A 15,664-nucleotide genomic window follows, 5' to 3' on the forward strand; every position below is an offset into this window, starting at 1 on the left:
GTCCACACTGGGACTGAGGGACCGGGAGTCTGTCCACACTGGGAGTCGGGGACCGGGAGTCTGTCCACACTGGGACTCGGGGACCGGGAGTCTGTCCACACTGGGACTGAGGGACCGGGAGTCTGTCCACACTGGGACTGAGGGACCGGGAGTCTGTCCACACTGGGACTGAGGAACCGGGAGTCTGTCCACACTGGGACTGAGGGACCGGGAGTCTGTCCACACTGGGACTCGGGGACCGGGAGTCTGTCCCCACTGGGACTCGGGGACCGGGAGTCTGTCCCCACTGGGACCCGGGGACCGGGAGTCTGTCCACACTGGGACTGAGGGACCGGGAGTCTGTCCACACTGGGACTGAGGGACCGGGTGTCTGTCCACACTGGGACTCGGGGACCGGGAGTCTAACCACACTGGGACTGAGGGACCGGGAGTCTGTCCACACTGGGACTCGGGGACCGGGAGTCTGTCCCCACTGGGACTCGGGGACCGGGAGTCTGTCCCCACTGGGACTCGGGGACCGGGAGTCTGTCCCCACTGGGACTCGGGGACCGGGAGTCTGTCCACACTGGGACTGAGGGACCGGGAGTCTGTCCACACTGGGACTCGGGGAACGGGAGTCTGTCCACACTGGGACTGGGGGACCGGGAGTCTGTCCACACTGGGACTCGGGGACCGGGAGTCTGTCCACACTGGGACTGAGGGACCGGGAGTCTGTCCACACTGGGACTGAAGGACCGGGAGTCTGTCCACACTGGGACTCGGGGACCGGGAGTCTGTCCACACTGTGACTCGGGGACCGGGAGTCTGTCCACACTGGGACTGAAGGACCGGGAGTCTGTCCACACTGGGACTCGGGGACCGGGAGTCTGTCCACACTGTGACTCGGGGACCGGGAGTCTGTCCACACTGGGACTGAGGGACCGGGAGTCTGTCCACACTGTGACTCGGGGACCGGGAGTCTGTCCACACTGGGACTGAGGGACCGGGAGTCTGTCTCCACACTGGGACTGAGGGACCGGGAGTCTGTCCACACTGTGACTCGGGGACCGGGAGTCTGTCCCCACTGGGACTCGGGGACCGGGAGTCTGTCCACATTGGGACTCGGGGACCGGGAGTCTGTCCACACTGGGACTCGGGGACCGGGAATCTGTCCACACTGGGACTGAGGGACCGGGAGTCTGTCTCCACACTGGGACTCGGGGACCGGGAGTCTGTCCACACTGGGACTCGGGGACCGGGAGTCTGTCCCCACTGTGACTGAGGGACCTGGAGTCTGTCCACACTGGGACTCGGGGACCGGGAGTCTGTCCACACTGGGACTCGGGGACCGGGAATCTGTCCACACTGGGACTGAGGGACCGGGAGTCTGTCTCCACACTGGGACTCGGGGACCGGGAGTCTGTCCACACTGGGACTCGGGGACCGGGAGTCTGTCCACACTGGGACTCGGGGATGGGGAGTCTGTCCACACTGGGACTGAGGGACCGGGAGTCTGTCCACACTGGGACTCGGGGACCGGGAGTCTGTCCACACTGGGACTCGGGGATGGGGAGTCTGTCCACACTGGGACTGAGGGACCGGGAGTCTGTCCAGACTGGGACTCGGGGACCGGGAGTCTGTCCACACTGGGACTCGGGGACCGGGAGTCTGTCCACACTGGGACTCGGGGACCGGGAGTCTGTCCACACTGGGACTCGGGGATGGGGAGTCTGTCCACACTGGGACTGAGGGACCGGGAGTCTGTCCACACTGGGACTCGGGGACCGGGAGTCTGTCCACACTGGGACTCGGGGACCGGGAGTCTGTCCACACTGGGACTCGGGGACCGGGAGTCTGTCCACACTGGGACTCGGGGACCGGGAGTCTGTCCACATTCGGACTCGGGGACCGGGAGTCTGTCTCCACACTGGGACTCGGGGACCGGGAGTCTGTCCATGCTGGGACTCGGGGACCGGGAGTCTGTCCACACTCGGACTCGGGGACCGGGAGTCTGTCCCCACTGGGACTCGGGGACCGGGAGTCTGTCCACACTGGGAATCAGGGACCGGGAGTCTGTCCCCACTGGGACTCGGGGACCGGGAGTCTGTCCACACTGGGACTCGGGGACCGAGTGTCTGTCCACACTGGGAGTCGGGGACCGGGCGTCTGTCCACACTGGGACTGAGGGACCGGGAGTCTGTCCACACTGGGACTCGGGGACCGGGAGTCTGTCCACACTGGGACTCGGGGACCGGGAGTCTGTCCACACTGGGAGTCGGGGACCGGGAGTCTGTCCACACTGGGAGTTTGGGACCGGGAGTCTGTCCAAACTGGGACTGAGGGTCCGGGAGTCTGTCCACACTGGGACTCGGGGACCGGGTGTCTAACCACACTGGGACTGAGGGACCGGGAGTCTGTCCACACTGGGACTGAGGGACCGGGAGTCTGTCCACACTGGGACTCTGGGACCGGGAGTCTGTCCACACTGGGACTCGGGGAACGGGAGTCTGTCCACACTGGGACTGAGGGACCGGGAGTCTGTCCACACTGTGACTCGGGGACCGGGAGTCTGTCCACATTGGGACTGAGGGACCGGGAGTCTGTCCACACTGGGACTGAGGGACCGGGAGTCTGTCCCCACTGGGACTCTGGGACTGGGAGTCTGTCCACACTGGGACTCGGGGACTGGGAGTCTGTCCACACTGGGAGTCGGGGACCGGGAGTCTGTCCACACTGTGACTCGGGGACCGGGAGTCTGTCCACACTGGGAGTCGGGGACCGGGAGTCTGTCCACACTGGGAGTCGGGGACCGGGAGTCTGTCCACACTGTGACTCGGGGACCGGGAGTCTGTCCCCACTGGGACTCGGGGACCGGGAGTCTGTCCACACTGTGACTGAGGGACCGGGAGTCTGTCCACATTGGGACTGAGGGACCGGGAGTCTGTCCACACTGGGACTCGGGGACCGGGAGTCTGTCCACACTGGGACTGAGGGACCGGGAGTCTGTCCACACTGGGACTGAGGGACCGGGAGTCTGTCCACACTGGGAGTCGGGGACCGGGAGTTTGTCCCCACTGGGACTCGGGGATGGGGAGTCTGTCCACACTGGGACTGAGGGACCGGGAGTCTGTCCACACTGGGACTCGGGGACCGGGAGTCTGTCCCCACTGGGACTCGGGGACCGGGAGTCTGTCCCCACTGGGACTCGGAGACCGGGAGTCTGTCCACACTGGGACTGAGGGACCGGGAGTCTGTCCACACTGGGACTGAGGGACCGGGAGTCTGTCCACACTGGGACTGAGGGACCGGGAGTCTGTCCACACTGGGACTCGGGGACCGGGAGTCTGTCCACACTGGGACTGAGGGACCGGGAGTCTGTCCACACTGGGACTGAGGGACCGGGAGTCTGTCCACACTGGGACTGAGGGACCGGGAGTCTGTCCCCACTGGGACTCGGGGACCGGGAGTCTGTCCACACTGGGACTCGGGGACCGGGAGTCTGTCCACACTGGGACTGAGGGACCGGGAGTCTGTCCACACTGGGACTGAGGGACCGGGAGTCTGTCCACACTGGGACTGAGGGACCGGGAGTCTGTCCACACTGGGACTGAGGGACCGGGAGTCTGTCCCCACTGGGACTGAGGGACCGGGAGTCTGTCCCCACTGGGACTGAGGGACCGGGAGTCTGTCCACACTGGGACTGAGGGACCGGGAGTCTGTCCACACTGGGACTGAGGGACCGGGAGTCTGTCCACACTGGGACTGAGGGACCGGGAGTCTGTCCACACTGGGGCTCGGGGACCGGGAGTCTGTCCACACTGGGACTGAGGGACCGGGAGTCTGTCCACACTGGGAGTCGGGGACCGGGAGTCTGTCCACACTGGGACTCGGGGACCGGGAGTCTGTCCACACTGGGACTGAGGGACCGGGAGTCTGTCCACACTGGGACTCGGGGACCGGGAGTCTGTCCCCACTGGGACTGAGGGACCGGGAGTCTGTCCACACTGGGACTGAGGGACCGGGAGTCTGTCCACACTGGGACTGAGGGACCGGGAGTCTGTCCACACTGGGACTGAGGGACCGGGAGTCTGTCCACACTGGGGCTCGGGGACCGGGAGTCTGTCCACACTGGGACTGAGGGACCGGGAGTCTGTCCACACTGGGACTCGGGGACCGGGAGTCTGTCCACACTGGGACTGAGGGACCGGGAGTCTGTCCACACTGGGACTGAGGGACCGGGAGTCTGTCCACACTGGGACTGAGGGACCGGGAGTCTGTCCACACTGGGACTCGGGGACCGGGAGTCTGTCCCCACTGGGACTCGGGGACCGGGAGTCTGTCCCCACTGGGACTCGGGGACCGGGAGTCTGTCCACACTGGGACTGAGGGACCGGGAGTCTGTCCACACTGGGACTGAGGGACCGGGAGTCTGTCCACACTGGGACTCGGGGACCGGGAGTCTAACCACACTGGGACTGAGGGACCGGGAGTCTGTCCACACTGGGACTCGGGGACCGGGAGTCTGTCCCCACTGGGACTCGGGGACCGGGAATCTGTCCACACTGGGACTGAGGGACCGGGAGTCTGTCCACACTGGGACTCGGGGACCGGGAGTCTGTCTCCACACTGGGACTGAGGGACCGGGAGTCTGTCCACACTGGGACTGAGGGACCGGGAGTCTGTCCACACTGGGACTCGGGGACCGGGAGTCTGTCCACACTGGGACTCGGGGACGGGGAGTCTGTCCACACTGGGACTCGGGGACCGGCAGTCTGTCCACACTGGGACTGAGGGACCGGGAGTCTGTCCACACTGGGACTGAGGGACCGGGAGTCTGTCCACACTGGGACTCGGGGACCGGGAATCTGTCCACACTGGGACTGAGGGACCGGGAGTCTGTCCACATTGGGACTGAGGGACCGGGAGTCTGTCCACACTGGGACTCGGGGACCGGGAGTCTGTCCACACTGGGACTCGGGGACCGGGAGTCTGTCCACACTGGGACTCGGGGACCGGGAGTCTGTCCACACTGGGACTGAGGGACCGGGAGTCTGTCCACACTGGGACTGAGGGACCGGGAGTCTGTCCACACTGGGACTGAGGGACCGGGAGTCTGTCCACACTGGGACTCGGGGACCGGGAGTCTGTCCACACTGGGACTGAGGGACCGGGAGTCTGTCCACACTGGGACTCGGGGACCGGGAGTCTGTCCACACTGGGACTGAGGGACCGGGAGTCTGTCCACACTGGGACTCGGGGACCGGGAGTCTGTCCACACTGGGACTGAGGGACCGGGAGTCTGTCCACACTGGGACTCGGGGACCGGGAGCCTTTTCTTGCCCTGATTGGCTGACAATGAGTCACATGCAAGGAAGGGGCGTGGCTATTGTTGGAATCAGGAAGTGAAAGTTTGGCAAGTTGCAGATTTGTTGCAAGTTTGGGAAAAAAATGTCCTGGTCTTTGGAGTGTGGGAGAGAAGAGAAGAGTACGATCCCATGGAGAGAGGGCTCGGGTGGGGTGCGGGTGATGAGGGAGGAGAGCGATTGGGTGTCTGTGGTCACTTTAAATCTGGGCAGTGCCAGTTGTGGGAGGGACTGTGAGACGAAACTGGAGTCAAATTGACGCCCTGACACTGAACTGGGACCAGGAAGTGAATGAAACCCCTCTCGCTCAAACTTTGCAGAAAAACTTTGTCCCTAACTTTTGAAAACTTTGGAAAGAAAGTTTCGCCCTGCATTGGAGGAGAACCCAGGAGAAAGGGAGCTGCAAGTCAGGGGAGAGAGAGAGAGAGAGAAAGAAAGAGAGAGAGACCGACAGACTGGGAAATCAGGTTAACAGGCAAAGATCAGTCCTGCTGACTCCCTGCATTGGAGTCCCTCTGAAGGAAGGATTCCACTCTTGAACTGCTGATACATCTCTGGAAGCCCAGCTCTCTCTCTCTCTTTCTCTCTCTCCCCTCTCTCCATTCCGTGATTCCATCTGCCACATCAGACATGAAGATTTCAGGCTGCGTCCTACTCCTCTGCTGTCTGGGTGAGATACTGAACTTCCGTGTTTCCTCAGGAACTTAGTAGTTGGTGGTGGAAGGGAAGGGGAGTAGGGAGGGAGGGAAAATGGAGGGGGAGGTCGAACGAGTCTGAGTTAGATGTCAAGGGGAGTGGGGAAAGGTGGGAGGGAGAGAGAGAGAGGGCAGAGGGAGAGAGAAAGAGAGAGAGACAGAAAGGGGCAAGAAAAAGACAAAGGGAGGAAGAGAGAAGAGGAAGCGAGAGACAGGGAGGAGGGAGAGAGACAGAGCGAGACGGGGTGAGAAAGAGAGATAGAGAAGAGAGAGAATGAAGAAGAAGTGGGAGGAAACGGAGGGACAGAGAAAACAAAACAGGGAGGGAGAGAAAGAGACAGAGAAGGGGCAGAAAACGAAACTTAGATAAAGAAAGGAAACTGGGAGAGAGTGACGTACAGAGAGACAAGCACAGGTCGCAGATAGAGAGCGAAACAGAGTGGAATCTAATCGAGGGGTTCGGGGGGTTTATATATAGAATAACAGATACCCGGGAGTGAGTTACAGACTGGAATCTAATCGAGAGGTTCGGGGGGGTTTATATATAGAATAACAGATACCCGGGAGTGAGTTACAGACTGGAATCTAATCGAGAGGTTCGGGGGGGTTTATATATAGAATAACAGATACCCGGGAGTGAGTTACAGACTGGAATCTAATCGAGAGGTTCGGGGGGGTTTATATATAGAATAACAGATACCCGGGAGTGAGTTACAGACTGGAATCTAATCGAGGGGTTCGGGGGGTTTATATATAGAATAACAGATACCCGGGAGTGAGTTACAGACTGGAATCTAATCGAGGGATTCGGGGGGGTTTATATATAGAATAACAGATACCGGGGAGTGAGTTACAGACTGGAATCTAATCGAGGGATTCGGGGGGGTTTATATATAGAATAACAGATACCGGGGAGTGAGTTACAGACTGGAATCTAATCGAGGGGTTCGGGGGGTTTATATATAGAATAACAGATACCCGGGAGTGAGTTACAGACTGGAATCTAATCGGGGGGTTCGGGGGGTTTATATATAGAATAACAGATACCGGGGAGTGAGTTACAGACTGGAATCTAATCGAGGGGTTCAGGGGTTTATATATAGAATAACAGATACCCGGGAGTGAGTTACAGACTGGAATCTAATCGAGGGGTTCAGGGGTTTATATATAGAATAACAGATACCCGGGAGTGAGTTACAGACTGGAATCTAATCGAGGGGTTCGGGGGGTTTATATATAGAATAACAGATACCCGGGAGTGAGTTACAGACTGGAATCTAATCGAGGGGTTCAGGGGTTTATATATAGAATAACAGATACCCGGGAGTGAGTTACAGACTGGAATCTAATCGAGGGGTTCGGGGGGTTTATATATAGAATAACAGATTCCTGGGAGTGAGTTACAGACTGGAATCTAATCGAGGGGTTCGGGGGGTTTATATATAGAATAACAGATACCCGGGAGTGAGTTACAGACTGGAATCTAATCGAGGGGTTCGGGGGGGTTTATATATAGAAGAACAGATACCCGGGAGTGAGTTACAGACTGGAATCTAATCGAGGGGTTCGGGGGGTTGATATATAGAATAACAGATACCCGGGAGTGAGTTACAGACTGGAATCTAATCGAGGGGTTCAGGGGTTTATATATAGAATAACAGATACCCGGGAGTGAGTTACAGACTGGAATCTAATCGAGGGGTTCGGGGGGTTTATATATAGAATAACAGATACCCGGGAGTGAGTTACAGACTGGAATCTAATCGAGGGGTTCGGGGGGTTTATATATAGAATAACAGATACCCGGGAGTGAGTTACAGACTGGAATCTAATCGAGGGGTTCGGGGGGTTTATATATAGAATAACAGATACCCGGGAGTGAGTTACAGACTGGAATCTAATCGAGGGGTTCAGGGGTTTATATATAGAATAACAGATACCCGGGAGTGAGTTACAGACTGGAATCTAATCGAGGGGTTCGGGGGGTTTATATATAGAATAACAGATACCCGGGAGTGAGTTACAGACTGGAATCGAATCGAGGGGTTCAGGGGTTTATATATAGAATAACAGATACCCGGGAGTGAGTTACAGACTGGAATCTAATCGAGGGGTTCGGGTGGTTTATATACAGAATAACAGATACCCGGGAGTGAGTTGCAGACTGGAATCTAATCGAGGGGTTCGGGGGGTTTATATATAGAATAACAGATTCCCGGGAGTGAGTTACAGACTGGAATCTAATCGAGGGGTTCGGGGGGTTTATATATAGAATAACAGATACCCGGGAGTGAGTTACAGACTGGAATCTAATCGAGGGGTTCTGGGGGTTTATATATAGAATAACAGATACCCGGGGCTGAGTTACAGACTGGAATCTAATCGAGGGGTTCGGGGGGTTTATATATAGAATAACAGATACCCGGGAGTGAGTTACAGACTGGAATCTAATCGAGGGGTTCGGGGGGTTTATATATAGAATAACAGATACCCGGGAGTGAGTTACAGACTGGAATCTAATCGAGGGGTTCGGGGGGGTTTATATATAGAATAACAGATACCCGGGAGTGAGTTACAGACTGGAATCTAATCGAGGGGTTCGGGGGGTTTATATATAGAATAACAGATACCCGGGAGTGAGTTACAGACTGGAATCTAATCGAGGGGTTCGGGGGGTTTATATATAGAATAACAGATACCCGGGAGTGAGTTACAGACTGGAATCGAATCGAGGGGTTCGGGGGGTTTATATATAGAATAACAGATACCCGGGAGTGAGTTACAGACTGGAATCGAATCGAGGGGTTCGGGGGGTTTATATATGGAATAACAGATACCCGGGAGTGAGTTACAGACTGGAATCGAATCGAGGGGTTCGGGGGGTTTATATATAGAATAACAGATACCCGGGAGTGAGTTACAGACTGGAATCTAATCGAGGGGTTCGGGGGGTTTATATATAGAATTATAGATACCCGGGAGTGAGTTACAGACTGGAATCTAATCGAGAGGTTCGGGGGGTTTATATATAGAATAACAGATACCCGGGAGTGAGTTACAGACTGGAATCTAATCGAGGGGTTCGGGGGGTTTATATATAGAATTATAGATACCCGGGAGTGAGTTACAGACTGGAATCTAATCGAGAGGTTCGCTGGGTTTATATATAGAATAACAAATACCCGGGAGTGAGTTACAGACTGGAATCTAATCGAGGGGTTTGGGTGGTTTATATGTAGAATAACAGAAACCCGGGAGTGAGTTACAGACTGGAATCTAATCGAGGGGTTTGGGTGGTTTATATGTAGAATAACAGATAGCCGGGAGTGAGTTACAGACTGGAATCTAATCGAGAGGTTCGGGGGGTTTATATATAGAATAACAGATACCCGGGAGTGAGTTACAGACTGGAATCTAATCGAGAGGTTCGGGGGGTTTATATATAGAATAACTGATACCGGGGAGTGAATTACAGACTGGAATCTAATCAAGACGTTCGCGGGGTTTATATATAGAATAACAGATACCCGGGAGTGAGTTACAGACTGGAATCTAATCGAGGGGTTCGGGGGTTTATATATAGAATAACAGATACCCGGGAGTGAGTTACAGACTGGAATCTAATCGAGGGGTTCAGGGGTTTATATATAGAATAACAGATACCCGGGAGTGAGTTACAGACTGGAATCTAATCAAGACGTTCGCGGGGTTTATATATAGAATAACAGATACCCGGGAGTGAGTTACAGACTGGAATCTAATCGAGGGGTTCGTCGGGTTTATATATAGAATTACAGATTCGCAGGAGTGATTTACAAACTGGAATCTAATCGAGGGGTTCGGGGGGTTTATATATAGAATAACAGATACCCGGGAGTGAGTTACAGACTGGAATCTAATCGAAGGGTTCGTAGGGTTTACATATAGAATTACAGATCCGCAGGAGTGATTTACAGACTGGAATCTAATCGAGGGGTTCGGGGGGTTTATATATAGAATAACAGATACCCGGGAGTGAGTTACAGACTGGAATCTAATCGAGGGGTTCAGGGGTTTATATATAGAATAACAGATACCCGGGAGTGAGTTACAGACTGGAATCTAATCGAGGGGTTCGGGGGGTTTATATATAGAATAACAGATTCCCGGGAGTGAGTTACAGACTGGAATCTAATCGAGGGGTTCGGGGGGTTTATATATAGAATAACAGATACCCGGGAGTGAGTTACAGACTGGAATCTAATCGAGGGGTTCGGGGGGGTTTATATATAGAAGAACAGAAACCCGGGAGTGAGTTACAGACTGGAATCTAATCGAGGGGTTCGGGGGTTTATATATAGAATAACAGATACCCGGGAGTGAGTTACAGACTGGAATCTAATCGAGGGGTTCGGGGGGTTTATATATAGAATAACAGATACCCGGGAGTGAGTTACAGACTGGAATCTAATCGAGGGGTTCGGGGGGTTTATATATAGAATAACAGATACCCGGGAGTGAGTTACAGACTGGAATCGAATCGAGGGGTTCAGGGGTTTATATATAGAATAACAGATACCCGGGAGTGAGTTACAGACTGGAATCTAATCGAGGGGTTCAGGGGTTTATATATAGAATAACAGATACCCGGGAGTGAGTTACAGACTGGAATCTAATCGAGGGGTTCAGGGGTTTATATATAGAATAACAGATACCCGGGAGTGAGTTACAGACTGGAATCTAATCGAGGGGTTCGGGGGGTTTATATATAGAATAACAGATACCCGGGAGTGAGTTACAGACTGGAATCGAATCGAGGGGTTCAGGGGTTTATATATAGAATAACAGATACCCGGGAGTGAGTTACAGACTGGAATCTAATCGAGGGGTTCGGGTGGTTTATATACAGAATAACAGATACCCGGGAGTGAGTTGCAGAATGGAATCTAATCGAGGGGTTCGGGGGGTTTATATATAGAATAACAGATTCCCGGGAGTGAGTTACAGACTGGAATCTAATCGAGGGGTTCGGGGGGTTTATATATAGAATAACAGATACCCGGGAGTGAGTTACAGACTGGAATCTAATCGAGGGGTTCGGGGGGTTTATATATAGAATAACAGATACCCGGGGCTGAGTTACAGACTGGAATCTAATCGAGGGGTTCGGGGGGTTTATATATAGAATAACAGATACCCGGGAGTGAGTTACAGACTGGAATCTAATCGAGGGGTTCGGGGGGTTTATATATAGAATAACAGATACCCGGGAGTGAGTTACAGACTGGAATCTAATCGAGGGGTTCGGGGGGGTTTATATATAGAATAACAGATACCCGGGAGTGAGTTACAGACTGGAATCTAATCGAGGGGTTCGGGGGGTTTATATATAGAATAACAGATACCCGGGAGTGAGTTACAGACTGGAATCGAATCGAGGGGTTCGGGGGGTTTATATATAGAATAACAGATACCCGGGAGTGAGTTACAGACTGGAATCTAATCGAGGGGTTCGGGGGGTTTATATATAGAATTATAGATACCCGGGAGTGAGTTACAGACTGGAATCTAATCGAGAGGTTCGGGGGGTTTATATATAGAATAACAGATACCGGGGAGTGATTACAGACTGGAATCTATTCAAGAGGTTCGCTGGGTTTATATATAGAATAACAGATACCCGGGAGTGAGTTACAGACTGGAATCTAATCGAGGGGTTTGGGTGGTTTATATGTAGAATAACAGATACCCGGGAGTGAGTTACAGACTGGAATCTAATCGAGGGGTTTGGGTGGTTTATATGTAGAATAACAGATAGCCGGGAGTGAGTTACAGACTGGAATCTAATCGAGGGGTTTGGGTGGTTTATATGTAGAATAACAGATACCCGGGAGTGAGTTACAGACTGGAATCTAATCGAGGGGTTTGGGTGGTTTATATGTAGAATAACAGATAGCCGGGAGTGAGTTACAGACTGGAATCTAATCGAGAGGTGCGGGGGGTTTATATATAGAATAACAGATACCCGGGAGTGAGTTACAGACTGGAATCTAATCGAGAGGTTTGGGGGGTTTATATATAGAATAACTGATACCGGGGAGTGAATTACAGACTGGAATCTAATCGAGAGGTTCGGGTGGTTTATATATAGAATAACAGATACCCGGGAGTGAGTTACAGACTGGAATCTAATCGAGGGGTTTCGGGGGGTTTATATATAGAATAACAGATACCCGGGAGTGAGTTACAGACTGGAATCTAATCAAGAGGTTCGCGGGGTTTATATATAGAATAACAGATACCCGGGAGTGAGTTACAGACTGGAATCTAATCGAGGGGTTTCGGGGGGTTTATATATAGAATAACAGATACCCGGGAGTGAGTTGCAGACTGGAATCTAATCGAGGGGTTCGGGGGGGTTTACATATAGAATAACAGATACCCGGGAGTGAGTTACAGACTGGAATCTAATCGAGAGGTTCGGGGGGTTTACATATAGAATAACAGATACCCGGGAGTGAGTCACAGACTGGAATCTAATCGAGGGGTTCGGGGGGTTTATATATAGAATTATAGATACCCGGGAGTGAGTTACAGACTGGAATCTAATCGAGAGTTTCAGGGGGTTTATATATAGAATAACAGATACCCGGGAATGAGTTACAGACTGGAATCTAATCGAGGGGTTCGGGGGGTTTATATATAGAATTATAGATACCCGGGAGTGAGTTACAGACTGGAATCTAATCGAGAGGTTCGGGGGGTTTATATAAAGTATAACAGATACCCGGGAGTGAGTTACAGACTGGAATCTAATCGAAGGGTTCGGGGGGCTTATATATAGCATAACAGATACCGGGGAGTGAGTTACAGACTGGAATATAATCAAGAGGTTCGCGGGGTTTATATATAGAATAACAGATACCCGGGAGTGAGTTACAGACTGGAATCTAATCGAGGGGTTCGTCGGGTTTATATATAGAATAACAGATACCCGGGAGTGAGTTACAGACTGGAATCTAATCGAGGGGTTCGCGGGGTTTATATATAGAATTACAGATACCCGGGAGTGAGTTACAGACTGGAATCTAATCGAGGGGTTCGTCGGGTTTATATATAGAATAACAGATACCCGGGAGTGAGTTACAGACTGGAATCTAATCGAGGGGTTCGCGGGGTTTATATATAGAATAACAGATACCCGGGAGTGAGTTACAGACTGGAATCTAATCGAGGGGTTCGTCGGGTTTATATATAGAATTACAGATTCGCAGGAGTGATTTACAAACTGGAATCTAATCGAGGGGTTCGGGGGGTTTATATATAGAATAACAGATACCCGGGAGTGAGTTACAGACTGGAATCTAATCGAAGGGTTCGTAGGGTTTATATATAGAATAACAGATCCGCAGGAGTCATTTACAGACTGGAATCTAATCGAGGGGTTCGGGGGGTTTATATATAGAATAACAGATACCCGGGAGTGAGTTACAGACTGGAATCTAATCGAGGGGTTCAGGGGTTTATATATAGAATAACAGATACCCGGGAGTGAGTTACAGACTGGAATCTAATCGAGGGGTTCAGGGGTTTATATATAGAATAACAGATACCCGGGAGTGAGTTACAGACTGGAATCTAATCGAGGGGTTCGGGGGGTTTATATATAGAATAACAGATACCCGGGAGTGAGTTACAGACTGGAATCTAATTGAGGGGTTCAGGGGTTTATATATAGAATAACAGATACCCGGGAGTGAGTTACAGACTGGAATCTAATCGAGGGGTTCGGGGGGTTTATATATAGAATAACAGATACCCGTGAGTGAGTTACAGACTGGAATCTAATCGAGGGGTTCAGGGGTTTATATATGGAATAACAGATACCCGGGAGTGAGTTACAGACTGGAATCTAATCGAGGGGTTCGGGGGTTTATATATAGAATAACAGATTCCCGGGAGTGAGTTACAGACTGGAATCTAATCGAGGGGTTCGGGGGGTTTATATATAGAATAACAGATACCCGGGAGTGAGTTACAGACTGGAATCTAATCGAGGGGTTCGGGGGGTTTACATATAGAAGAACAGATACCCGGGAGTGAGTTACAGACTGGAATCTAATCGAGGGGTTCGGGGGGTTGATATATAGAATAACAGATACCCGGGAGTGAGTTACAGACTGGAATCTAATCGAGGGGTTCAGGGGTTTATATATAGAATAACAGATACCCGGGAGTGAGTTACAGACTGGAATCTAATCAAGACGTTCGCGGGGTTTATATATAGAATAACAGATACCCGGGAGTGAGTTACAGACTGGAATCTAATCGAGGGGTTCGGGGGTTTATATATAGAATAACAGATACCCGGGAGTGAGTTACAGACTGGAATCTAATCGAGGGGTTCAGGGGTTTATATATAGAATAACAGATACCCGGGAGTGAGTTACAGACTGGAATCTAATCAAGACGTTCGCGGGGTTTATATATAGAATAACAGATACCCGGGAGTGAGTTACAGACTGGAATCTAATCGAGGGGTTCGTCGGGTTTATATATAGAATTACAGATTCGCAGGAGTGATTTACAAACTGGAATCTAATCGAGGGGTTCGGGGGGTTTATATATAGAATAACAGATACCCGGGAGTGAGTTACAGACTGGAATCTAATCGAAGGGTTCGTAGGGTTTACATATAGAATTACAGATCCGCAGGAGTGATTTACAGACTGGAATCTAATCGAGGGGTTCGGGGGGTTTATATATAGAATAACAGATACCCGGGAGTGAGTTACAGACTGGAATCTAATCGAGGGGTTCAGGGGTTTATATATAGAATAACAGATACCCGGGAGTGAGTTACAGACTGGAATCTAATCGAGGGGTTCGCGGGGTTTATATATAGAATAACAGATACCCGGGAGTGAGTTACAGACTGGAATCTAATCGAGGGGTTTCGGGGGGTTTATATATAGAATAACAGATTCCCGGGAGTGAGTTGCAGACTGGAATCTAATCGAGGGGTTCGGGGGGGTTTATATATAGAATAACAGATACCCGGGAGTGTGTTACAGACTGGAATCGAATCGAGGGGTTCGGGGGTTTTATATATAGAATAACAGATACCCGGGAGTGAGTTACAGACTGGAATCTAATCGAGAGGTTCGGGGGGTTTACATATAGAATAACAGATACCCGGGAGTGAGTCACAGACTGGAATCTAATCGAGGGGTTCGGGGGGTTTATATATAGAATTATAGATACCCGGGAGTGAGTTACAGACTGGAATCTAATCGAGAGTTTCAGGGGGTTTATATATAGAATAACAGATACCCGGGAATGAGTTACAGACTGGAATCTAATCGAGGGGTTTCGGGGGGTTTATATATAGAATAACAGATACCCGGGAGTGAGTTGCAGACTGGAATCTAATCGAGGGGTTCGGGGGGGTTTATATATAGAATAACAGATACCCGGGAGTGAGTTACAGACTGGAATCGAATCGAGGGGTTCGGGGGTTTTATATATAGAATAACAGATACCCGGGAGTGAGTTACAGACTGGAATCTAATCGAGAGGTTCGGGGGGTTTACATATAGAATAACAGATACCCGGGAGTGAGTCACAGACTGGAATCTAATCGAGGGG

Source organism: Heterodontus francisci, unplaced genomic scaffold, assembly GCF_036365525.1.
Source record: "Heterodontus francisci isolate sHetFra1 unplaced genomic scaffold, sHetFra1.hap1 HAP1_SCAFFOLD_1150, whole genome shotgun sequence".
NCBI classification, from domain to species: domain Eukaryota; kingdom Metazoa; phylum Chordata; class Chondrichthyes; order Heterodontiformes; family Heterodontidae; genus Heterodontus; species Heterodontus francisci.